The 27,542-nt window shown below is 43.9% G+C and overlaps 1 long non-coding RNA gene across 1 annotated transcript; it reads right to left on the bottom strand.

Moving 5' to 3' along the window:
* Nucleotides 1–1,750: 1,750 nt before the first annotated feature.
* Nucleotides 1,751–4,713, bottom strand: LOC149361849 (uncharacterized). The gene is made up of 2 exons (XR_016288448.1): nucleotides 4,614–4,713; nucleotides 1,751–1,917 (listed from the first exon to the last, which is right to left on the bottom strand). It is a non-coding gene; the product is annotated as an uncharacterized LOC149361849 (long non-coding RNA).
* Between the last annotated feature and the right edge of the window lie 22,829 nt (nucleotides 4,714–27,542).

Raw genomic sequence — 27,542 nt, 5'->3', positions numbered from 1 at the left:
TAATAAATCATGAACGTAGGATTCATTTTTTTATTCCAAATTTTCCGCCCGAAGATATCGCACCATATACACAAATATCACGACACTGGAAATACAGGAGAATAGAAACAATTAGGCAATTAGCATACAACGCGGGGCAGATTGGGTGCCAAATGTTTCGGTCATTTGGAGACAGCTTTAATTAAACCAGAAATCTAGCTGAACGATTGGCGGAAATAGAATTAATTAATCAAAGGAACTTCACTGAAGCAGTTTAAACTTAAACGCCCCAAGACGAAGAAAACGAATAGGATCATCATATAAAAACTAGGGAAAGGCACAAATATGTTCAAGATCATTTAAACAAATGCGAAGCCAAAAGTTAAAAAAAAAATTGCAGATTGTACTCTACTGAAATTTAAAATTAAAACAACGCCATCAAGGAGTTTTTGAAAACCATTAAGCCAAGGAAGGCAACCGTTGCGTGTTATGAACTGCAAACAACGTAGGTCAACTATATGGATTACTACTTGCGGGCATCTAAGTAGCGAGGTAACTTCGTGGACAATTTTGTATCCCGTAGCCAGAGGTTTGTATTTTATATTTGCCGCAGTCTGTTAATGCAGCGCAGTTTAAGAAAAGTATTTGATCATAACTATACATTCTCTCAGTTTTTTTTGAAACCTTCAATTCTAATTGCTGGTGTCATTAATTTTTCGGAGTGCAGCGTGGCGCGTACGAGGCTTTTATATGCCAACGCAAAGCTCCTTAGCAGTCCCTGTCATGAATTCACCTCATCGAAATTTCCAGAAGCCGCCCCACACAACCGGCTATTCGTTAACCAAAGGTGGCAGAAAAGTCGCAGGACACGCACGCATGCAGATATCCGTGACTCACTGCTAGCCAGCCTTCCTGGATAAGGAAAACGTTATCAGGAGGGTGCAGCAATTGTAATCCTTATCTGACGTGACATTTTGGACATCCCATTTCCGGAAATCTTGCCGCGGTTCTCTTATTGGACAAAACCGGACACACCCCTTTCCCTCATTCGCACTGAAAAACCGGGCGCGTTCCCTAAAGCTCATTCGCTCTGGTGAAGGCCGTGGTGCTTGCTTTGCGTTTGTGCTGCTCCAGTGAACCACCATTTCCAAGCCATGGACGCCGACGCCCGCCAAGTCCTCCCTTATAAAAATTTCTATAGAAAGTCCATAGACTGTCTATAGACTTTAGTCTATGAAGTCTATAGACTGTCTATAGACAAATCCTTTAGACTGGTCTATAGACAGTCTATAGATTTATGGCCATACACTTTTAGTAGACTTTTGTCTATAGACAGTCTATAGACAAATGTCTACTGAAAGTCTATAGGTCTATAGGAAGTCTATAGACACATGTCTATAGACAGTCTATAGACGATCTATAGACTTATGGTCATACATTTTCTATAGAGTTGTCTATAGACCGTCTATAGACACTTGTCTATAGACGGACTATAGACGACCTATAGACTTATGGCCATGGACTTCCTGTAGATTACTGTCTATAGACAGTCTACAGACAAAAGTCTACTGGTCCAGTAGACATATGTCTATTGACTGTCTATAGACATTCCATTGGTGTGTGGCCTGGCAGTGCTATAGACCTTTGTCTATAGACAGTCTATAGACCTCTGTCTACTAAACTATTAGTAGACCATTATCTATAAACTGCCTATAGACAGTCTACAACCACTGAAAAAAGTCACCAGAGTTCACAAATGGCACAATCAATATACTTACAAATTTAGTTTTATTTCCAAGCTATCCAGGCCGGGAATATGCAATACATGGACCATAAGAATGCACAATAACATAAATGTTGAAAGTAACAGTCCCGCTAGTTTCCTCAGAAGCATTCTTGCGGCCTGTTGTCTGCAGTCAATCATCCGGGCATGTTCACCTGTACAGCACAAAGGAAAAAAATAACAGAGGAACTGAAAAAAAAATTCCCATACCATCTCTACACATGTGCTTTACAATGAAAGGCATATCCTGGCTATGCCATTCTAGAAAGGCAATCTTGATCTTTTGGTTTGGTTTTATGGGGTTCAAAGACCCAAGGCGACACAGGCTACAAGACGCTGAAGTGAAAGGCTGCGGAATAATTTCGGCCAACTCTGCAGAGTACACAAGCCTTTAGCATTTTGCCTCTATTAAAATGCGAGCGCATAGGCCGGAATCGAACCTGCATCTTTCAGGTCGCCAGACGAACATGATAGCCACTGAGCTATCACGCCGGCGCAATCATTTCAGTAGATACACGACAGATTATAAGTGTCTTCATAAAACATTGTAACAAAGACCCGTAATCCCTGGAGCACTCTACTCTGAATCCAGTACTGATACTGATTTCTGTATGGCAATCCTTTTACATTATTTGTAACAGAAGACATTGAACAATTGTGTCACATATCTGCATTGACTCGCAAGGAGGTGTTAAGAATGCCACCTCCATAAAATACAGATTCAGCGCACCTTACACAGGGATCCAAAAAAAAGAATATTGCAGCATTTATTCTTATAACCGCTATAGAAGAAGCGCTTCAAAATACCCTGCGTGAAGCCTGGTATACCCGGCCAAATTTTTAACTGGCTCTGGTGTTGCATCGCTAAATGCACCTTGTAAAAAAGGTGCCTTTTAGCTACACTGCTGGCATATTCATGCTGTAATTTGACGAGTGAAATGTCATTTCGTGGTTCCTTTTTGTTCATATATTGTTTGAGTGCAGCACTTGCGTGTTTAGATCAACGTTATCAGAAATATTCGTCTGCCACTACAACAGCTGAAACAAGCGGCAGACGCAGCAATGAATCTGGTCCATATGGCCTCATCCTCTGGGTAAACTACCACTCCTTTCATGCCGGACAAGTCGTTTACCTAGATTAAGTGCAAATGCGCCACCAGAACCATTGGTGCGTATTCCGCTTGTTTCGGCTGTTCGTAGCAGCAGACGATGAATATTTCTGATAACTTTGATCGAAATACGCAAGTACTCCACTCAAACGTTATATTAACAAAAAGAAACTATGAAATGCCATCTCACGTGTCAAATTACAACATGAATATGCCAGCAGTGTAGCCAAAAGGCACCTTTTTTACAAGGTTCATTTATCGATGCAACACCAGGGCCAGTTAAAGATTTGGCCGAGTGTACGTAAGTCGATACTCAAACGGGCACAAGCTATACAAAACCGGCAGGCAGAAGCGACCAGTTCACCACAGATTTGCGCCTATAACTTGAAGCACAAAGATGGAACAGCATACTCATACATCTGCGCGTGCTCTTAGAAACAAGCGGGTTGCAGCGCTTCCATGCCGCGCTCATTATTCAGAAAACCCATACTGCACACAGAGGCTGCAGCTGCGCCGTTTCAAAAGCAGTCGCGAGTTTAAGACAACAAATTACTGTCACGATAAAATACCGTCTGAAATTCAATTAGTCTTTCCTTCAAGTGCAGCCCCAACAGCGCCGTAAAGAGGTGTGTTTCTTGCATGGAGGTAGCCTAACCCAACGCTGCTAGAAAAATCAACGAAAACATTGAACGCGCTCAAAGTACGAAGTATTTAAATGAAGCAATTAACGCTTTCAAGAGGTGCAGCTATAGTAACACGAGAGCTTAATTTAATTTTAGGCGCAAATAAGCGGCGAATTACATCGGCGCTTTCGTAAGTTAGCAGTCTGAAATCAGAAACACATACTTTGCCTCTCGCGCAAATGGTATTAGAGAAATCTGTGCACGCGTGAGCGGGATTCATGAACGAACCACTCGGAAAGAAATGTAAGCCACCTCTTGTCGAGCCGACCTTTACCCAGCTTTCAAAATGAAGTGCCCGCAGGCGAGCGGGGGCGGCCAACGGCTCTGATGACAGACATGGAGGAATCCGTACGTGTGCAACGACGGGGAGACGGGATGGAGCTCGTGGGTTCTTCGCGGTGTTTGAGCACGCCGGCCAATCGCGCGGGCAATGAATTTTATACCATCACACTAAAAGAATTCCTTCAGCGCTGCTTAACTACAACTTTGACAAACGTCTCGCGCTCCAGTCTGTAGCGTTACAAGACACCTTTGCTGAAACGTCGGCGCCCACGACGCGCACCGAGCGAGCGTCCATATACGTAGGAAGGAAATGCACACCTCAAAAAGAACAGCACTCCAAGGTCCAGACAAGCGATAACACAAAGATTAGAAAATAAATGTAATCCACCACAGAACGAGAGTGTATGTAAGTACGTTTTCGGAGGTGCAAAGTAAATTGAGCTCACACGGCGCTAACTACCGCACAGTTCCATTTCGGCCGTCATTCACAGGCTAAACGACATTTCTGGCCGCGCGTCTACCTTGAAACACGAAAACTCTAGTAGACAGCTCGCGAGGAGCGGCTTATCATCAAGGGCATCGCACAGACTGCCTTTCCGCGCGTTATTAAAGACAGCGGCACAGAGATAAGCAGCACTAGTCGAGAACCCGATGGCTTCCGCCTTAGAAACGAAGATAGGACGTTTGTCACTGCGCACATAATCTGTTCTGCACACACAGCTCTGCTTAGAGTGGTTCAGGAGACCAAATGAATAAAATATAATCGTATAGACTTACCGTAAGCGGACGATGCAGCTGGATTTTGAAGAAAACGTAATCCGCGAAAAAAACGCCGACTCCACCGATGCAGCCACGCACAGGGTTGTTTGCAGCCCGAATGATTTTCCGCCGTCTCGTAGTAAAATGGTAAAACGTGAAACAGAAACCCATTTCACGGTCGTATCTTTATCGCTCGCACTCTTTCCGTGTGGAGCTTGATCTGATATCCAAGACCACAGAAGGTAACTGGTTTATAAGCGTGAATTCTTCGCATACCCTCTAAAAACCTCATTGTTTTCGTGAAAAGAGAACCGAAATCTAACTGCTTGACTGTATACGCGCCGCATCTCCCACCGAATAGTATGTGGTACAATTCTCAAAGAATAATTATAATGTTGCATAGCATAACGTCTTTTTTGCGTGTGCTCGTGTTTAGAAAACTGATATGCTCGACATCAGCGTGTCATCGGCTCCGAAGCAACAGGTGCAAGGGTAGGAACGAAAAAATACTGGCTTTCTGATTGTTGCGTCGGTGAACTTATTCACGTGAATACAAACTGCAAAGGTATAAATGGGAGATGTTAATCGCACAGAGGACCAGGCTCTTTGAGACTATTCTGAGGTGTTTCTAAGCGATGGGCGCTTCCTTGAATTCTCACACCCGTCTTTCCCCCTTTATTTTCAGGACGTTTTAAAGAGAAATGTAGAAGCGTTGATGAAATGTGTCTGATTTCAGCGCGTTGGACAGTAACGATCGAAAGATGGAATGAAACTGTGTCGAGCGGTTCCTTTAAGGGACAGCGTATTCATTCGATGTAGTACAGTTTGCGGCGCCTTTACTTCAAGAACGGCTGCCTTTCCGCGGCTTACTTGTTAGCATTAAATATTTAACTATATTGACAATATACGTCTCGATATAACGAAAAGGAGCTTGTCAAGGCTCCTGAAAATATACAGGTGGGTGTTGTAATGTCCTCACGCAATACTTTTTTAATTTCCGTAATAGCGAAAGAGGTGGAGGACTCCCGACATAGTTGCGGTCACCAGATGCAGGTCCCCGCAGCATGCAGTGCAAAAACAAATTGGCATTGTTCTATACTTAGTCGAAAGTCAGTGTATCGAACATTGTTAGATAAAATTAGGATTGTTATAGACTGGTCTATAGACAGCAGACTATCTCTAGTGTACAGTGCATAGACGAAAGGAAATTGAGGTATTTGTAGACTGTAGTCTATAGAGAGTCTATAGACCGACTATAGACGAAAGGAAATTGAAGCAGCTATAGACCGTAGTCTATAGAGAGTCTATAGACCGTCTACAGACGAAAGCAAATTGAGGCTATAGTCCTTAGTCAATAGACAGTCTATAGACCATCTATAGACGAAAGAAAATTGAGCCAGCTATAGACTTTAGTCTATAGAACGTCTATAGACAAAAAGAAATTGAGGCAACTACAGACCTTGGTCTATAGAGAGTCTATAGACCGTCTATAGACAAAAGGAGATTGTGACAGCTATAGACCTTAGTCTATATCGAGTCTATAGACCGTCTATAGACAAAAGGAAATTGAAGCAATTATAGACTTTAGTCTATAGAGAGTCTATAGACAAAAGGAAATTGAGGCAGCTATAGACCTTAGGCTATAGCGAGTCTATAGACTGTCTATAGACGAAAGGAAATTGAGGTAGTTATAGACCTAAGTCTATAGGGAGTCTATAGACCGTCTATAGACGAAAGGAAATTGAGACAGCTATAGACCTTAGTCTATAGGGAGTCTGTAGACCGTCTATAGACGAAAGGAAATTGAGACAGCTATAGACCTTAGTCTATAGGGAGTCTATAGACCGTCTATAGACGAAAGGAAATTGAGACAGCTATAGACCTTAGTCTATAGATAGTCTATAGACCGTCTATAGACAAAAGGAAATTGAGGTAGTTATAGACTTAAGTCTATAGAGAATCTATAGACCGTCTATAGACTAAAGGAAATTGAGACTGCTATAGACTTTAGTCTATAGAGAGTCTATAGATAGTCTATGGACAAAAGGAAATTGAGACAGCTATAGACTTTAGTCTATAGATTTTCTATAGACTGTCTATAGACAAAAGTAAAAGTCTATAGGATGTCTATAAAGTCTATAAAAAGTCTATAGAAAGTCTATAGACCATTTTTATAAGGGCTGGCTGCTTCCTGCAGGAAGCTGAACGGGATGCGATCGCGCCGAAGAGACGTGAGCCTCATCGTGGAGATTTTCGTTCAACTTATGGTGCGGAAAGCCGAGAGTCTTTTGAAGATGCAGTCCGGGGACGACTCCTGCAGTGATTCCGATGATGACGACATTGTTGTACTCGTGTGACAACGATACTGTGCGACCTCGCGAATATGCGCGGATGTAGCCTAGCAGCTATTGAGGGCGGATAAGAACACCGCTTCCTCTAGTAGAAGTACAGGTCCAGTTTGAATACACTGCGTGGAACAGAGTGATACAAGGGCGAAGTGACATGCAGCAGCGTCCATAGAAAGCTTTGTAACCACTCATGAAAACGAGTGCTTATACCGACACGCCATATTGTACAAAATTGAATAAACTAATAAATCATGAACGTAGGATTCATTTTTTTATTCCAAATTTTCCGCCCGAAGATATCGCACCATATACACAAATATCACGACACTGGAAATAGAGGAGAATAGAAACAATTCAGGCAATTAGCATCCAACGCGGGGCAGATTGGGTGTCAAATGTTTCGGTCATTTGGAGACAGCTTTAATTAAACCAGAAATCTAGCTGAACGATTAGCGGAAATAGAATTAATTAATCAAAGGAACTTCACTGAAGGAGTCTAAACTTAAACGCCCCAAGACGAAGGAAACGAATAGGATCATCAAATAAAAACTAGGGAAAGGCACAAATATGCTCAAGATCATTTAAACAAATGCGAAACCAAAAGGTAAAAACAAATTGCAGATTGTACTCTACTGAAATTTAAAATTAAAGAAACGCCGTCAAAGAGTTTTTGAAAACCATTAAGCCAAGGAAGGCAACCGTGGCGTGTTATGAACTGCATACAACGTAGGTCAACTATATGGATTACTACTTGCGGGCATCTAAGTAGCGAGGTAACTTCGTGGACAATTTTGTATACCGTAGCCAGAGGTTTGGATTTTATATTTCCCGCAGTCTGTTAATGCAGTGCAGTTTAAGAAAAGTATTTCATCATAATTATACATACTCTCAGTTTTTTTTGAAACCTTCAATTCTAATTGCTGGTGTCATTAATTTTTCTGCGTGCAGCGTGGCGTGTACGAGGCTTTTACGTGCCAACGCAAAGCTCCTTAGCAGTCACTGTCACGAATTCACCTCATCGAGATTTCCAGAAGCCGCCCCACACAACCGGCTATTCGTTAACCAAAGGTGGCAGAAAAATCGCAGGACACGCATGCATGCAGATATCCGTGACTCACTGCTAGCCAGCCTTCCTGGATAAGGAAAACGTTATCAGGAGGGTGCAGGAATTGTAATCCTTATCTGACATGACATTTTGGACATCCCATTTCCGGAAATCTTGCCGCGGTTATCTTATTAGACAAAACCGGACACACCCCTTTCCCTCATTCGCACTGAAAAACCCGGCGCGTTCCCTAAAGCTCATTCGCTCTGGTGAAGGCCGTGGTGCTTGCTTTGCGTTTGTGCTGCTCCAGTGAACCACCATTTCCTAGCCATGGACGCCGACGCCCGCCAAGTCCTGGCTGCTTCCTGCAGGAAGCTGAACGGGATGCGATCGCGCCGAAGAGACGTGAGGCTCATCGTGGAGATTTTCGTTCAACTTATGGTGCGGAAAGCCGAGAGTCTTTTGAAGATGCAGTCCGGGGACGACTCCTGCAGTGATTCCGATGATGACGACATTGTTGTACTCGTGTGACAACGATACTGTGCGACCTCGCGAATATGCGCGGATGTAGCCTAGCAGCTATTGAGGGCGGATAAGAACACCGCTTCTTCTAGTAGAAGTAAAGGTCCAGTTTGAATACACTGCGTGGAACAGAGTGATACAAGGGCGAAGTGACATGCAGCAACGTCCATAGAAAGCTTTGTAACCACTCATGAAAACGAGTGCTTATACCGACACGCCATATTGTACAAAATTGAATAAACTAATAAATCATGAACGTAGGATTCATTTCTTTATTCCAAATTTTCCGCCCGAAGATATCGCACCATATACACAAATATCACGACACTGGAAATACAGGAGAATAGAAACAATTCAGGCAATTAGCATCCAACGCGGGGCAGATTGGGTGCCAAATGTTTCGGTCATTTGGAGACAGCTTTAATTAAACCAGAAATCTAGCTGAACGATTAGCGGAAATAGAATTAATTAATCAAAGGAACTTCACTGAAGCAGTCTAAACTTAAACGCCCCAAGACGAAGAAAACGAATAGGATCATCAAATAAAAACTAGGGAAAGGCACAAATATGTTCACGATCATTTAAACAAATGCGAAACCAAAAGGTAAAAAACAAATTGCAGATTGTACTCTACTGAAATTTAAAATTAAAGCAACGCCGTCAAAGAGTTTTTGAAAACCATTAAGCCAAGGAAGGCAACCGTGGCGTGTTATGAACTGCATACAACGTAGGTCAACTATATGGATTACTACTTGCGGGCATCTAAGTAGCGAGGTAACTTCGTGGACAATTTTGTATCCCGTAGCCAGAGGTTTGGATTTTATATTTCCCGCAGTCTGTTAATGCAGTGCAGTTTAAGAAAAGTATTTCATCATAATTATACATACTCTCAGTTTTTTTTGAAACCTTCAATTCTAATTGCTGGTGTCATTAATTTTTCTGAGTGCAGCGTGGCGTGTACGAGGCTTTTACGTGCCAACGCAAAGCTCCTTAGCAGTCACTGTCACGAATTCACCTCATCGAAATTTCCAGAAGCCGCCCCACACAACCGGCTATTCGTTAACCAAAGGTGGCAGAAAAATCGCAGGACACGCACGCATGCAGATATCCGTGACTCACTGCTAGCCAGCCTTCCTGGATAAGGAAAACGTTATCAGGAGGGTGCAGGAATTGTAATCTTTATCTGACATGACATTTTGGACATCCCATTTCCGGAAATCTTGCCGCGGTTATCTTATTAGACAAAACCAGACACACCCCTTTCCCTCATTCGCACTGAAAAACCGGGCGCGTACCCTAAAACTCATTCGCTCTGGTGAAGGCCGTGGTGCTTGCTTTGCGTTTGTGCTGCTCCAGTGAACCACCATTTCCTAGCCATGGACGCCGACGCCCGCCAAGTCCTGGCTGCTTACTGCAGGAAGCTGAACGGGATGCGATCGCGCCGAAGAGACGTGAGGCTCATCGTGGAGATTTTCGTTCAACTTATGGTGCGGAAAGCCGAGAGTCTTTTGAAGATGCAGTCCGGGGACGAGTCCTGCAGTGATTCCGATGATGACGACATTGTTGTACTCGTGTGACAACGATACTGTGCGACCTCGCGAATATGCGCGGATGTAGCCTAGCAGCTATTGAGGGCGGATAAGAACACCGCTTCTTCTAGTAGAAGTACAGGTCCAGTTTGAATGCACTCCGTGGAACAGAGTGACACAAGGGCGAAATGACATGCGGCAGCGTCCATAGAAAGCTTTGTAACCACTCATGAAAACGAGTGCTTATACCGACACGCCATATTGTACAACATTGAATAAACTAATAAATCATGAACGTAGGATTCATTTTTTATTCCAAATTTTCCGCCCGAAGATATCGCACCATATACACAAATATCACGACACTGGAAATACAGGAGAATAGAAACAATTCAGGCAATTAGCATCCAACGCGGGGCAGATTGGGTGCCAAATGTTTCGGTCATTTGGAGACAGCTTTAATTAAACCAGAAATCTAGCTGAACGATTAGCGGAAATAGAATTAATTAATCAAAGGAACTTCACTGAAGCAGTCTAAACTTAAACGCCCCAAGACGAAGAAAACGAATAGGATCATCAAATAGAAACTAGCGAAAGGCACAAATATGTTCAAGATCATTTAAACAAATGCGAAACCAAAAGGTAAAAAACAAATTGCAGATTGTACTCTACTGAAATTTAAAATTAAAGCAACGCCGTCAAAGAGTTTTTGAAAACCATTAAGCCAAGGAAGGCAACCGTGGCGTGTTATGAACTGCATACAACGTAGGTCAACTATATGGATTACTACTTGCGGGCATCTAAGTAGCGAGGTAACTTCGTGGACAATTTTGTATCCCGTAGCCAGAGGTTTGGATTTTATATTTCCCGCAGTCTGTTAATGCAGTGCAGTTTAAGAAAAGTATTTCATCATAATTATACATACTCTCAGTTTTTTTTGAAACCTTCAATTCTAATTGCTGGTGTCATTAATTTTTCTGAGTGCAGCGTGGCCTGTACGAGGCTTTTACGTGCCAACGCAAAGCTCCTTAGCAGTCACTGTCACGAATTCACCTCATCGAAATTTCCAGAAGCCGTCCCACACAACCGGCTATTCGTTAACCAAAGGTGGCAGAAAAATCGCAGGACACGCACGCATGCAGATATCCGTGACTCACTGCTAGCCAGCCTTCCTGGATAAGGAAAACGTTATCAGGAGGGTGCAGGAATTGTAATCCTTATCTGACATGACATTTTGGACATCCCATTTCCGGAAATCTTGCCGCGGTTATCTTATTAGACAAAACCAGACACACCCCTTTCCCTCATTCGCACTGAAAAACCGGGCGCGTACCCTAAAACTCATTCGCTCTGGTGAAGGCCGTGGTGCTTGCTTTGCGTTTGTGCTGCTCCAGTGAACCACCATTTCCTAGCCATGGACGCCGACGCCCGCCAAGTCCTGGCTGCTTACTGCAGGAAGCTGAACGGGATGCGATCGCGCCGAAGAGACGTGAGGCTCATCGTGGAGATTTTCGTTCAACTTATGGTGCGGAAAGCCGAGAGTCTTTTGAAGATGCAGTCCGGGGACCACTCCTGCAGTGATTCCGATGATGACGACATTGTTGTACTCGTGTGACAACGATACTGTGCGACCTCGCGAATATGCGCGGATGTAGCCTAGCAGCTATTGAGGGCGGATAAGAACACCGCTTCTTCTAGTAGAAGTACAGGTCCAGTTTGAATGCGCTCCGTGGAACAGAGTGACACAAGGGCGAAATGACATGCGGCAGCGTCCATAGAAAGCTTTGTAACCACTCATGAAAACGAGTGCTTATACCGACACGCCATATTGTACAACATTGAATAAACTAATAAATCATGAACGTAGGATTCATTTTTTATTCCAAATTTTCCGCCCGAAGATATCGCACCATATACACAAATATCACGACACTGGATATACAGGAGAATAGAAACAATTCAGGCAATTAGCATCCAACGCGGGGCAGATTGGGTGCCAAATGTTTCGGTCATTTGGAGACAGCTTTAATTAAACCAGAAATCTAGCTGAACGATTAGCGGAAATAGAATTAATTAATCAAAGGAACTTCACTGAAGCAGTCTAAACTTAAACGCCCCAAGACGAAGAAAACGAATAGGATCATCAAATAGAAACTAGCGAAAGGCACAAATATGTTCAAGATCATTTAAACAAATGCGAAACCAAAAGGTAAAAAACAAATTGCAGATTGTACTCTACTGAAATTTAAAATTAAAGCAACGCCGTCAAAGAGTTTTTGAAAACCATTAAGCCAAGGAAGGCAACCGTGGCGTGTTATGAACTGCATACAACGTAGGTCAACTATATGGATTACTACTTGCGGGCATCTAAGTAGCGAGGTAACTTCGTGGACAATTTTGTATCCCGTAGCCAGAGGTTTGGATTTTATATTTCCCGCAGTCTGTTAATGCAGTGCAGTTTAAGAAAAGTATTTCATCATAATTATACATACTCTCAGTTTTTTTTGAAACCTTCAATTCTAATTGCTGGTGTCATTAATTTTTCTGAGTGCAGCGTGGCGTGTACGAGGCTTTTACGTGCCAACGCAAAGCTCCTTAGCAGTCACTGTCACGAATTCACCTCATCGAAATTTCCAGAAGCCGCCCCACACAACCGGCTATTCGTTAACCAAAGGTGGCAGAAAAATCGCAGGACACGCACGCATGGAGATATCCGTGACTCACTGCTAGCCAGCCTTCCTGGATAAGGAAAACGTTATCAGGAGGGTGCAGGAATTGTAATCCTTACCTGACATGACATTTTGGACATCCCATTTCCGGAAATCTTGCCGCGGTTATCTTATTAGACAAAACCGGACACACCCCTTTCCCTCATTCGCACTGAAAAACCGGGCGCGTTCCCTAAAGCTCATTCGCTCTGGTGAAGGCCGTGGTGCTTGCTTTGCGTTTGTGCTGCTCCTGTGAACCACCAGTTCCTAGCCATGGACGCCGACGCCCGCCAAGTCCTGGCTGCTTCCTGCAGGAAGCTGAACGGGATGCGATCGCGCCGAAGAGACGTGAGGCTCATCGTGGAGATTTTCGTTCAACTTATGGTGCGGAAAGCCGAGAGTCTTTTGAAGATGCAGTCCGGAGACGACTCCTGCAGTGATTCCGATGATGATGACATTGTTGTACTCGTGTGACAACGATACTGTGCGACCTCGCGAATATGCGCGGATGTAGCCTAGCAGCTATTGAGGGCGGATAAAAACACCGCTTCTTCTAGTAGAAGTACAGGTCCAGTTTGAATACACTGCGTGGAACAGAGTGATACAAGGGCGAAGTGACATGCAGCAGCGTCCATAGAAAGCTTTGTAACCACTCATGAAAACGAGTGCTTATACCGACACGCCATATTGTACAAAATTGAATAAACTAACAAATCATGAACGTAGGATTCATTTTTTTATTCCAAATATTCCGCCCGAAGATATCGCACCATATACACAAATATCACGACACTAGAAATACAGGAGAATAGAAACAATTCAGGCAATTAGCATCCAACGCGGGGCAGATTGGGTGCCAAATGTTTCGGTCATTTGGAGACAGCTTTAATTAAACCAGAAATCTAGCTGAACGATTAGCGGAAATAGAATTAATTAATCAAAGGAACTTCACTGAAGCAGTCTAAACTTAAACGCCCCAAGACGAAGAAAACGAATAGGATCATCAAATAAAAACTAGGGAAAGGCACAAATATGTTCACGATCATTTAAACAAATGCGAAACCAAAAGGTAAAAAACAAATTGCAGATTGTACTCTACTGAAATTTAAAATTAAAGCAACGCCGTCAAAGAGTTTTTGAAAACCATTAAGCCAAGGAAGGCAACCGTGGCGTGTTATGAACTGCATACAACGTAGGTCAACTATATGGATTACTACTTGCGGGCATCTAAGTAGCGAGGTAACTTCGTGGACAATTTTGTATCCCGTAGCCAGAGGTTTGGATTTTATATTTCCCGCAGTCTGTTAATGCAGTGCAGTTTAAGAAAAGTATTTCATCATAATTATACATACTCTCAGTTTTTTTTGAAACCTTCAATTCTAATTGCTGGTGTCATTAATTTTTCTGAGTGCAGCGTGGCGTGTACGAGGCTTTTACGTGCCAACGCAAAGCTCCTTAGCAGTCACTGTCACGAATTCACCTCATCGAAATTCCCAGAAGCCGCCCCACACAACCGGCTATTCGTTAACCAAAGGTGGCAGAAAAATCGCAGGACACGCACGCATGCAGATATCCGTGACTCACTGCTAGCCAGCCTTCCTGGATAAGGAAAACGTTATCAGGAGGGTGCAGGAATTGTAATCTTTATCTGACATGACATTTTGGACATCCCATTTCCGGAAATCTTGCCGCGGTTATCTTATTAGACAAAACCAGACACACCCCTTTCCCTCATTCGCACTGAAAAACCGGGCGCGTACCCTAAAACTCATTCGCTCTGGTGAAGGCCGTGGTGCTTGCTTTGCGTTTGTGCTGCTCCAGTGAACCACCATTTCCTAGCCATGGACGCCGACGCCCGCCAAGTCCTGGCTGCTTACTGCAGGAAGCTGAACGGGATGCGATCGCGCCGAAGAGACGTGAGGCTCATCGTGGAGATTTTCGTTCAACTTATGGTGCGGAAAGCCGAGAGTCTTTTGAAGATGCAGTCCGGGGACGACACCTGCAGTGATTCCGATGATGACGACATTGTTGTACTCGTGTGACAACGATACTGTGCGACCTCGCGAATATGCGCGGATGTAGCCTAGCAGCTATTGAGGGCGGATAAGAACACCGCTTCTTCTAGTAGAAGTACAGGTCCAGTTTGAATGCACTCCGTGGAACAGAGTGACACAAGGGCGAAATGACATGCGGCAGCGTCCATAGAAAGCTTTGTAACCACTCATGAAAACGAGTGCTTATACCGACACGCCATATTGTACAACATTGAATAAACTAATAAATCATGAACGTAGGATTCATTTTTTATTCCAAATTTTCCGCCCGAAGATATCGCACCATATACACAAATATCACGACACTGGAAATACAGGAGAATAGAAACAATTCAGGCAATTAGCATCCAACGCGGGGCAGATTGGGTGCCAAATGTTTCGGTCATTTGGAGACAGCTTTAATTAAACCAGAAATCTAGCTGAACGATTAGCGGAAATAGAATTAATTAATCAAAGGAACTTCACTGAAGCAGTCTAAACTTAAACGCCCCAAGACGAAGAAAACGAATAGGATCATCAAATAGAAACTAGCGAAAGGCACAAATATGTTCAAGATCATTTAAACAAATGCGAAACCAAAAGGTAAAAAACAAATTGCAGATTGTACTCTACTGAAATTTAAAATTAAAGCAACGCCGTCATAGAGTTTTTGAAAACCATTAAGCCAAGGAAGGCAACCGTGGCGTGTTATGAACTGCATACAACGTAGGTCAACTATATGGATTACTACTTGCGGGCATCTAAGTAGCGAGGTAACTTCGTGGACAATTTTGTATCCCGTAGCCAGAGGTTTGGATTTTATATTTCCCGCAGTCTGTTAATGCAGTGCAGTTTAAGAAAAGTATTTCATCATAATTATACATACTCTCAGTTTTTTTTGAAACCTTCAATTCTAATTGCTGGTGTCATTAATTTTTCTGAGTGCAGCGTGGCCTGTACGAGGCTTTTACGTGCCAACGCAAAGCTCCTTAGCAGTCACTGTCACGAATTCACCTCATCGAAATTTCCAGAAGCCGTCCCACACAACCGGCTATTCGTTAACCAAAGGTGGCAGAAAAATCGCAGGACACGCACGCATGCAGATATCCGTGACTCACTGCTAGCCAGCCTTCCTGGATAAGGAAAACGTTATCAGGAGGGTGCAGGAATTGTAATCCTTATCTGACATGACATTTTGGACATCCCATTTCCGGAAATCTTGCCGCGGTTATCTTATTAGACAAAACCAGACACACCCCTTTCCCTCATTCGCACTGAAAAACCGGGCGCGTACCCTAAAACTCATTCGCTCTGGTGAAGGCCGTGGTGCTTGCTTTGCGTTTGTGCTGCTCCAGTGAACCACCATTTCCTAGCCATGGACGCCGACGCCCGCCAAGTCCTGGCTGCTTACTGCAGGAAGCTGAACGGGATGCGATCGCGCCGAAGAGACGTGAGGCTCATCGTGGAGATTTTCGTTCAACTTATGGTGCGGAAAGCCGAGAGTCTTTTGAAGATGCAGTCCGGGGACCACTCCTGCAGTGATTCCGATGATGACGACATTGTTGTACTCGTGTGACAACGATACTGTGCGACCTCGCGAATATGCGCGGATGTAGCCTAGCAGCTATTGAGGGCGGATAAGAACACCGCTTCTTCTACTAGAAGTACAGGTCCAGTTTGAATGCGCTCCGTGGAACAGAGTGACACAAGGGCGAAATGACATGCGGCAGCGTCCATAGAAAGCTTTGTAACCACTCATGAAAACGAGTGCTTATACCGACACGCCATATTGTACAACATTGAATAAACTAATAAATCATGAACGTAGGATTCATTTTTTATTCCAAATTTTCCGCCCGAAGATATCGCACCATATACACAAATATCACGACACTGGAAATACAGGAGAATAGAAACAATTCAGGCAATTAGCATCCAACGCGGGGCAGATTGGGTGCCAAATGTTTCGGTCATTTGGAGACAGCTTTAATTAAACCAGAAATCTAGCTGAACGATTAGCGGAAATAGAATTAATTAATCAAAGGAACTTCACTGAAGCAGTCTAAACTTAAACGCCCCAAGACGAAGAAAACGAATAGGATCATCAAATAGAAACTAGCGAAAGGCACAAATATGTTCAAGATCATTTAAACAAATGCGAAACCAAAAGGTAAAAAACAAATTGCAGATTGTACTCTACTGAAATTTAAAATTAAAGCAACGCCGTCAAAGAGTTTTTGAAAACCATTAAGCCAAGGAAGGCAACCGTGGCGTGTTATGAACTGCATACAACGTAGGTCAACTATATGGATTACTACTTGCGGGCATCTAAGTAGCGAGGTAACTTCGTGGACAATTTTGTATCCCGTAGCCAGAGGTTTGGATTTTATATTTCCCGCAGTCTGTTAATGCAGTGCAGTTTAAGAAAAGTATTTCATCATAATTATACATACTCTCAGTTTTTTTTGAAACCTTCAATTCTAATTGCTGGTGTCATTAATTTTTCTGAGTGCAGCGTGGCGTGTACGAGACTTTTACATGCCAACGCAAAGCTCCTTAGCAGTCACTGTCACGAATTCACCTCATCGAAATTTCCAGAAGCCGCCCCACACAACCGGCTATTCGTTAACCAAAGGTGGCAGAAAAATCGCAGGACACGCACGCATGCAGATATCCGTGACTCACTGCTAGCCAGCCTTCCTGGATAAGGAAAACGTTATCAGGAGGGTGCAGGAATTGTAATCCTTACCTGACATGACATTTTGGACATCCCATTTCCGGAAATCTTGCCGCGGTTATCTTATTAGACAAAACCGGACACACCCCTTTCCCTCATTCGCACTGAAAAACCGGGCGCGTTCCCTAAAGCTCATTCGCTCTGGTGAAGGCCGTGGTGCTTGCTTTGCGTTTGTGCTGCTCCAGTGAACCACCATTTCCTAGCCATGGACGCCGACGCCCGCCAAGTCCTGGCTGCTTCCTGCAGGAAGCTGAACGGGATGCGATCGCGCCGAAGAGACGTGAGGCTCATCGTGGAGATTTTCGTTGAACTTATGGTGCGGAAAGCCGAGAGTCTTTTGAAGATGCAGTCCGGGGACGACTCCTGCAGTGATTCCGATGATGACGACATTGTTGTACTCGTGTGACAACGATACTGTGCGACCTCGCGAATATGCGCGGATGTAGCCTAGCAGCTATTGAGGGCGGATAAGAACACCGCTTCTTCTAGTAGAAGTACAGGTCCAGTTTGAATGCACTCCGTGGAACAGAGTGACACAAGGGCGAAATGACATGCAGCAGCGTCCATAGAAAGCTTTGTAACCACTCATGAAAACGAGTGCTTACACCGACACGCCATATTGTACAAAATTGAATAAACTAATAAATCATGAACGTAGGATTCATTTTTTTATTAAAATTTTCCGTCCGAAGATATCGCACCATATACACAAATATCACGACACTGGAAATACAGGAGAATAGAAACAACTCAGGCAATTAGCATCCAACGCGGGGCAGATTGGGTGCCAAATGTTTCGGTCATTTGGAGACAGTTTTAATTAAACCAGAAATCTAGCTGAACGATTAGCGGAAATAGAATTAATTAATCAAAGGAACTTCACTGAAGCAGTCTAAACTTAAACGCCCCAAGACGAAGAAAACGATAGGATCATCAAATAAAAGCTATGGAAAGGCACAAATATGTTCAAGATCATTTTAACAAATGCGAAGCCAAAAGGTAAAAAAAAATTGCAGATTGTACTCTACTGAAATTTAAAATTAAAACAACGCCGTCAAGGAGTTTTTGGAAACCATTAAGCCAAGGAAGGCAAGCGTTGCGTCTTCTGAACTGCAAACAACGTAGGTCAACTATATGGATTACTACTTGCGGGCATCTAAGTAGCGAGGTAACTTCGTGGACAATTTTGTATCCCGTAGCCAGAGGTTTGGATTTTATAATTCCCGCAGTCTGTTAATGCAGCGCAGTTTAAGAAAAGTATTTGATCATAACTATACATTCTCTCAGTTTTTTTTTGAAACCTTCAATTCTAATTGCTGGTCTCATTAATTTTTCGGAGTGCAGCGTGGCGCGTACGAGGCTTTTACGTGCCAACGCAAAGCTCCTTAGCAGACCCTGTCACGAATTCACCTCATCGAAATTTCCAGAAGCCGCCCCACACAACCGGCTATTCGTTAACCAAAGGCGGCAGAAAAATCGCAGGACACGCACGCATGCAGATATCCGTGACTCACTGCTAGCCAGCCTTCCTGGATAAGGAAAACGTTATCAGGAGGGTGCAGGAATTGTAATCCTTATCTGACATGACATTTTGGACATCCCATTTCCGGAAATCTTGCCGCGGTTATCTTATTAGACAAAACCGGACACACCCCTTTCCCTCATTCGCACTGAAAAACCGGGCGCGTTCCCTAAAGCTCATTCGCTCTGGTGAAGGCCGTGGTGCTTGCTTTGCGTTTGTGCTGCTCCAGTGAACCACCATTTCCTAGCCATGGACGCCGACGTCCGCCAAGTCCTGGCTGCTTCCTGCAGGAAGCTGAACGGGATGCGATCGCGCCGAAGAGACGTGAGGCTCATCGTGGAGATTTTCGTTCAACTTATGGTGCGGAAAGCCGAGAGTGTTTTGAAGATGCAGTCCGGGGACGACTCCTGCAGTGATTCCGATGATGACGACATTGTTGTACTCGTGTGACAACGATACTGTGCGACCTCGCGAATATGCGCGGATGTTGCCTAGCAGCTATTGAGGGCGGATAAGAACACCGCTTCTTCTAGTAGAAGTACAGGTCCAGTTTGAATACACTGCGTGGAACAGAGTGATACAAGGGCGAAGTGACATGCAGCAGCGTCCATAGAAAGCTTTGTAACCACTCATGAAAACGAGTGCTTATACCGACACGCCATATTGTACAAAATTGAAAAAACTAATAAATCATGAACGTAGGATTCATTTTTTTATTCCAAATTTTCCGCCCGAAGATATCGCACCATATACACAAATATCACGGCACTGGAAATACAGGAGAATAGAAACAATTCAGGCGATTAGCATCCAACGCGGGGCAGATTGGGTGCCAGATGTTTCGGTCATTTGGAGACAGCTTTAATTAAACCAGAAATCTAGCTGAACGATTAGCGGAAATAGAATTAATTAATCAAAGGAACTTCACTGAAGCAGTCTAAACTTAAACGCCCCAAGACGAAGAAAACGAATAGGATCATCAAATAAAAACTAGGGAAAGGCACAAATATGTTCAAGATCATTTAAACAAATGCGAAACCAAAAGGTAAAAAACAAATTGCAGATTGTACTCTACTGAAATTTAAAATTAAAGCAACGCCGTCAAAGAGTTTTTGAAAACCATTAAGCCAAGGAAGGCAACCGTGGCGTGTTATGAACTGCATACAACGTAGGTCAACTATATGGATTACTACTTGCGGGCATCTAAGTAGCGAGGTAACTTCGTGGACAATTTTGTATCCCGTAGCCAGAGGTTTGGATTTTATATTTCCCGCAGTCTGTTAATGCAGTGCAGTTTAAGAAAAGTATTTCATCATAATTATACATACTCTGTTTTTTTTGAAACCTTCAATTCTAATTGCTGGTGTCATTAATTTTTCTGAGTGCAGCGTGGCGTGTACGAGGCTTTTACGTGCCAACGCAAAGCTCCTTAGCAGTCACTGTCACGAATTCACCTCATCGAAATTTCCAGAAGCCGCCCCACACAACCGGCTATTCGTTAACCAAAGGTGGCAGAAAAATCGCAGGACACGCACGCATGCAGATATCTGTGACTCACTGCTAGCCAGCCTTCCTGGATAAGGAAAACGTTATCAGGAGGGTGCAGGAATTGTAATCCTTATCTGACATGACATTTTGGACATCTCATTTCTGGAAATCTTGAAGCGGTTATCTTATTATACAAAACCGGACACACCCCTTTCCCTCATTCGCACTGAAAAACCGGGCGCGTTCCCTAAAGCTCATTCGCTCTGGTGAAGGCCGTGGTGCTTGCTTTGCGTTTGTGCTGCTCCAGTGAACCACCATTTCCTAGCCATGGACGCCGACGCCCGCCAAGTCCTGGCTGCTTCCTGCAGGAAGCTGAACGGGATGCGACGCGCCGAAGAGACGTGAGGCTCATCGTGGAGATTTTCGTTCAACTTATGGTGCGGAAAGCCGAGAGTCTTTTGAAGATGCAGTCCGGGGACGACTCCTGCAGTGATTCCGATGATGACGACATTGTTGTACTCGTGTGACAACGATACTGTGCGACCTCGCGAATATGCGCGGATGTTGCCTAGCAGCTATTGAGGGCGGATAAGAACACCGCTTCTTCTAGTAGAAGTACAGGTCCAGTTTGAATACACTGCGTGGAACAGAGTGATACAAGGGCGAAGTGACATGCAGCAGCGTCCATAGAAAGCTTTGTAACCACTCATGAAAACGAGTGCTTATACCGACACGCCATATTGTACAAAATTGAAAAAACTAATAAATCATGAACGTAGGATTCATTTTTTTATTCCAAATTTTCCGCCCGAAGATATCGCACCATATACACAAATATCACGGCACTGGAAATACAGGAGAATAGAAACAATTCAGGCGATTAGCATCCAACGCGGGGCAGATTGGGTGCCAGATGTTTCGGTCATTTGGAGACAGCTTTAATTAAACCAGAAATCTAGCTGAACGATTAGCGGAAATAGAATTAATTAATCAAAGGAACTTCACTGAAGCAGTCTAAACTTAAACGCCCCAAGACGAAGAAAACGAATAGGATCATCAAATAAAAACTAGGGAAAGGCACAAATATGTTCAAGATCATTTAAACAAATGCGAAACCAAAAGGTAAAAAACAAATTGCAGATTGTACTCTACTGAAATTTAAAATTAAAGCAACGCCGTCAAAGAGTTTTTGAAAACCATTAAGCCAAGGAAGGCAACCGTGGCGTGTTATGAACTGCATACAACGTAGGTCAACTATATGGATTACTACTTGCGGGCATCTAAGTAGCGAGGTAACTTCGTGGACAATTTTGTATCCCGTAGCCAGAGGTTTGGATTTTATATTTCCCGCAGTCTGTTAATGCAGTGCAGTTTAAGAAAAGTATTTCATCATAATTATACATACTCTGTTTTTTTTGAAACCTTCAATTCTAATTGCTGGTGTCATTAATTTTTCTGAGTGCAGCGTGGCGTGTACGAGGCTTTTACGTGCCAACGCAAAGCTCCTTAGCAGTCACTGTCACGAATTCACCTCATCGAAATTTCCAGAAGCCGCCCCACACAACCGGCTATTCGTTAACCAAAGGTGGCAGAAAAATCGCAGGACACGCACGCATGCAGATATCCGTGACTCACTGCTAGCCAGCCTTCCTGGATAAGGAAAACGTTATCAGGAGGGTGCAGGAATTGTAATCCTTATCTGACATGACATTTTGGACATCCCATTTCCGGAAATCTTGAAGCGGTTATCTTATTAGACAAAACCGGACACACCCCTTTCCCTCATTCGCACTGAAAAACCGGGCGCGTTCCCTAAAGCTCATTCGCTCTGGTGAAGGCCGTGGTGCTTGCTTTGCGTTTGTGCTGCTCCAGTGAACCACCATTTCCTAGCCATGGACGCCGACGCCCGCCAAGTCCTGGCTGCTTCCTGCAGGAAGCTGAACGGGATGCGATCGCGCCGAAGAGACGTGAGGCTCATGGTGGAGATTTTCGTTCAACTTATGGTGCGGAAAGCAGAGAGTCTTTTTAAGATGCAGTCCGGGGACGACTCCTGCAGGTATTCCGATGATGACGACATTGTTGTACTCGTGTGACAACGATACTGTGCGACCTCGCGAATATGCGCGGATGTAGCCTAGCAGCTATTGAGGGCGGATAAGAACACCGCTTCTTCTAGTAGAAGTACAGGTCCAGTTTGAATACACTGCGTGGAACAGAGTGATACAAGGGCGAAGTGACATGCAGCAGCGTCCATAGAAAGCTTTGTAACCACTCATGAAAACGAGTGCTTATACCGACACGCCATATTGTACAAAATTGAATAAACTAATAAATCATGAACGTAGGATTCATTTTTTTATTCCAAATTTTCCGCCCGAAGATATCGCACCATATACACAAATATCACGACACTGGAAATAGAGGAGAATAGAAACAATTCAGGCAATTAGCATCCAACGCGGGGCAGATTGGGTGCCAAATGTTTCGGTCATTTGGAGACAGCTTTAATTAAACCAGAAATCTAGCTGAACGATTAGCGGAAATAGAATTAATTAATCAAAGGAACTTCACTGAAGGAGTCTAAACTTAAACGCCCCAAGACGAAGAAAACGAATAGGATCATCAAATAAAAACTAGGGAAAGGCACAAATATGTTCAAGATCATTTAAACAAATGCGAAACCAAAAGGTAAAAAACAAATTGCAGATTGTACTCTACTGAAATTTAAAATTAAAGCAACGCCGTCAAAGAGTTTTTGAAAACCATTAAGCCAAGGAAGGCAACCGTGGCGTGTTATGAACTGCATACAACGTAGGTCAACTATATGGATTACTACTTGCGGGCATCTAAGTAGCGAGGTAACTTCGTGGACAATTTTGTATCCCGTAGCCAGAGGTTTGGATTTTATATTTCCCGCAGTCTGTTAATGCAGTGCAGTTTAAGAAAAGTATTTCATCATAATTATACATACTCTGTTTTTTTTGAAACCTTCAATTCTAATTGCTGGTGTCATTAATTTTTCTGAGTGCAGCGTGGCGTGTACGAGGCTTTTACGTGCCAACGCAAAGCTCCTTAGCAGTCACTGTCACGAATTCACCTCATCGAAATTTCCAGAAGCCGCCCCACACAACCGGCTATTCATTAACCAAAGGTGGCAGAAAAATCGCAGGACACGCACGCATGCAGATATCTGTGACTCACTGCTAGCCAGCCTTCCTGGATAAGGAAAACGTTATCAGGAGGGTGCAGGAATTGTAATCCTTATCTGACATGACATTTTGGACATCTCATTTCTGGAAATCTTGAAGCGGTTATCTTATTATACAAAACCGGACACACCCCTTTCCCTCATTCGCACTGAAAAACCGGGCGCGTTCCCTAAAGCTCATTCGCTCTGGTGAAGGCCGTGGTGCTTGCTTTGCGTTTGTGCTGCTCCAGTGAACCACCATTTCCTAGCCATGGACGCCGACGCCCGCCAAGTCCTGGCTGCTTCCTGCAGGAAGCTGAACGGGATGCGACGCGCCGAAGAGACGTGAGGCTCATCGTGGAGATTTTCGTTCAACTTATGGTGCGGAAAGCCGAGAGTCTTTTGAAGATGCAGTCCGGGGACGACTCCTGCAGTGATTCCGATGATGACGACATTGTTGTACTCGTGTGACAACGATACTGTGCGACCTCGCGAATATGCGCGGATGTTGCCTAGCAGCTATTGAGGGCGGATAAGAACACCGCTTCTTCTAGTAGAAGTACAGGTCCAGTTTGAATACACTGCGTGGAACAGAGTGATACAAGGGCGAAGTGACATGCAGCAGCGTCCATAGAAAGCTTTGTAACCACTCATGAAAACGAGTGCTTATACCGACACGCCATATTGTACAAAATTGAAAAAACTAATAAATCATGAACGTAGGATTCATTTTTTTATTCCAAATTTTCCGCCCGAAGATATCGCACCATATACACAAATATCACGGCACTGGAAATACAGGAGAATAGAAACAATTCAGGCGATTAGCATCCAACGCGGGGCAGATTGGGTGCCAGATGTTTCGGTCATTTGGAGACAGCTTTAATTAAACCAGAAATCTAGCTGAACGATTAGCGGAAATAGAATTAATTAATCAAAGGAACTTCACTGAAGCAGTCTAAACTTAAACGCCCCAAGACGAAGAAAACGAATAGGATCATCAAATAAAAACTAGGGAAAGGCACAAATATGTTCAAGATCATTTAAACAAATGCGAAACCAAAAGGTAAAAAACAAATTGCAGATTGTACTCTACTGAAATTTAAAATTAAAGCAACGCCGTCAAAGAGTTTTTGAAAACCATTAAGCCAAGGAAGGCAACCGTGGCGTGTTATGAACTGCATACAACGTAGGTCAACTATATGGATTACTACTTGCGGGCATCTAAGTAGCGAGGTAACTTCGTGGACAATTTTGTATCCCGTAGCCAGAGGTTTGGATTTTATATTTCCCGCAGTCTGTTAATGCAGTGCAGTTTAAGAAAAGTATTTCATCATAATTATACATACTCTGTTTTTTTTGAAACCTTCAATTCTAATTGCTGGTGTCATTAATTTTTCTGAGTGCAGCGTGGCGTGTACGAGGCTTTTACGTGCCAACGCAAAGCTCCTTAGCAGTAGAATGGCCTGAGGGGCGAGTTGGTGCATGATGAAATGAACGGCGGCGCAACAAGAAGAACACAACTTAGATGTGGTGTCCCCTCTCTTGTTGTGTTCTTCTTGTTGCGCCGCCGTTCATTTCTCCTTAGCAGTCACTGTCACGAATTCACCTCATCGAAATTTCCAGAAGCCGCCCCACACAACCGGCTATTCGTTAACCAAAGGTGGCAGAAAAATCGCAGGACACGCACGCATGCAGATATCTGTGACTCACTGCTAGCCAGCCTTCCTGGATAAGGAAAACGTTATCAGGAGGGTGCAGGAATTGTAATCCTTATCTGACATGACATTTTGGACATCTCATTTCTGGAAATCTTGAAGCGGTTATCTTATTATACAAAACCGGACACACCCCTTTCCCTCATTCGCACTGAAAAACCGGGCGCGTTCCCTAAAGCTCATTCGCTCTGGTGAAGGCCGTGGTGCTTGCTTTGCGTTTGTGCTGCTCCAGTGAACCACCATTTCCTAGCCATGGACGCCGACGTCCGCCAAGTCCTGGCTGCTTCCTGCAGGAAGCTGAACGGGATGCGATCGCGCCGAAGAGACGTGAGGCTCATCGTGGAGATTTTCGTTCAACTTATGGTGCGGAAAGCCGAGAGTGTTTTGAAGATGCAGTCCGGGGACGACTCCTGCAGTGATTCCGATGATGACGACATTGTTGTACTCGTGTGACAACGATACTGTGCGACCTCGCGAATATGCGCGGATGTTGCCTAGCAGCTATTGAGGGCGGATAAGAACACCGCTTCTTCTAGTAGAAGTACAGGTCCAGTTTGAATACACTGCGTGGAACAGAGTGATACAAGGGCGAAGTGACATGCAGCAGCGTCCATAGAAAGCTTTGTAACCACTCATGAAAACGAGTGCTTATACCGACACGCCATATTGTACAAAATTGAATAAACTAATAAATCATGAACGTAGGATTCATTTTTTTATTCCAAATTTTCCGCCCGAAGATATCGCACCATATACACAAATATCACGACACTGGAAATAGAGGAGAATAGAAACAATTCAGGCAATTAGCATCCAACGCGGGGCAGATTGGGTGCCAAATGTTTCGGTCATTTGGAGACAGCTTTAATTAAACCAGAAATCTAGCTGAACGATTAGCGGAAATAGAATTAATTAATCAAAGGAACTTCACTGAAGGAGTCTAAACTTAAACGCCCCAAGACGAAGAAAACGAATAGGATCATCAAATAAAAACTAGGGAAAGGCACAAATATGTTCAAGATCATTTAAACAAATGCGAAACCAAAAGGTAAAAAACAAATTGCAGATTGTACTCTACTGAAATTTAAAATTAAAGCAACGCCGTCAAAGAGTTTTTGAAAACCATTAAGCCAAGGAAGGCAACCGTGGCGTGTTATGAACTGCATACAACGTAGGTCAACTATATGGATTACTACTTGCGGGCATCTAAGTAGCGAGGTAACTTCGTGGACAATTTTGTATCCCGTAGCCAGAGGTTTGGATTTTATATTTCCCGCAGTCTGTTAATGCAGTGCAGTTTAAGAAAAGTATTTCATCATAATTATACATACTCTGTTTTTTTTGAAACCTTCAATTCTAATTGCTGGTGTCATTAATTTTTCTGAGTGCAGCGTGGCGTGTACGAGGCTTTTACGTGCCAACGCAAAGCTCCTTAGCAGTCACTGTCACGAATTCACCTCATCGAAATTTCCAGAAGCCGCCCCACACAACCGGCTATTCGTTAACCAAAGGTGGCAGAAAAATCGCAGGACACGCACGCATGCAGATATCTGTGACTCACTGCTAGCCAGCCTTCCTGGATAAGGAAAACGTTATCAGGAGGGTGCAGGAATTGTAATCCTTATCTGACATGACATTTTGGACATCTCATTTCTGGAAATCTTGAAACGGTTATCTTATTATACAAAACCGGACACACCCCTTTCCCTCATTCGCACTGAAAAACCGGGCGCGTTCCCTAAAGCTCATTCGCTCTGGTGAAGGCCGTGGTGCTTGCTTTGCGTTTGTGCTGCTCCAGTGAACCACCATTTCCTAGCCATGGACGCCGACGCCCGCCAAGTCCTGGCTGCTTCCTGCAGGAAGCTGAACGGGATGCGACGCGCCGAAGAGACGTGAGGCTCATCGTGGAGATTTTCGTTCAACTTATGGTGCGGAAAGCCGAGAGTCTTTTGAAGATGCAGTCCGGGGACGACTCCTGCAGTGATTCCGATGATGACGACATTGTTGTACTCGTGTGACAACGATACTGTGCGACCTCGCGAATATGCGCGGATGTAGCCTAGCAGCTATTGAGGGCGGATAAGAACACCGCTTCTTCTAGTAGAAGTAC

Source organism: Amblyomma mixtum, chromosome 2 (assembly GCF_055824585.1).
Source record: "Amblyomma mixtum isolate Tamu chromosome 2, ASM5582458v1, whole genome shotgun sequence".
In the NCBI taxonomy this organism is placed as follows: domain Eukaryota; kingdom Metazoa; phylum Arthropoda; class Arachnida; order Ixodida; family Ixodidae; genus Amblyomma; species Amblyomma mixtum.
Note: the sequence above shows the minus strand (reverse complement) of the source record. Positions and strands in the feature narration are given on the sequence as shown.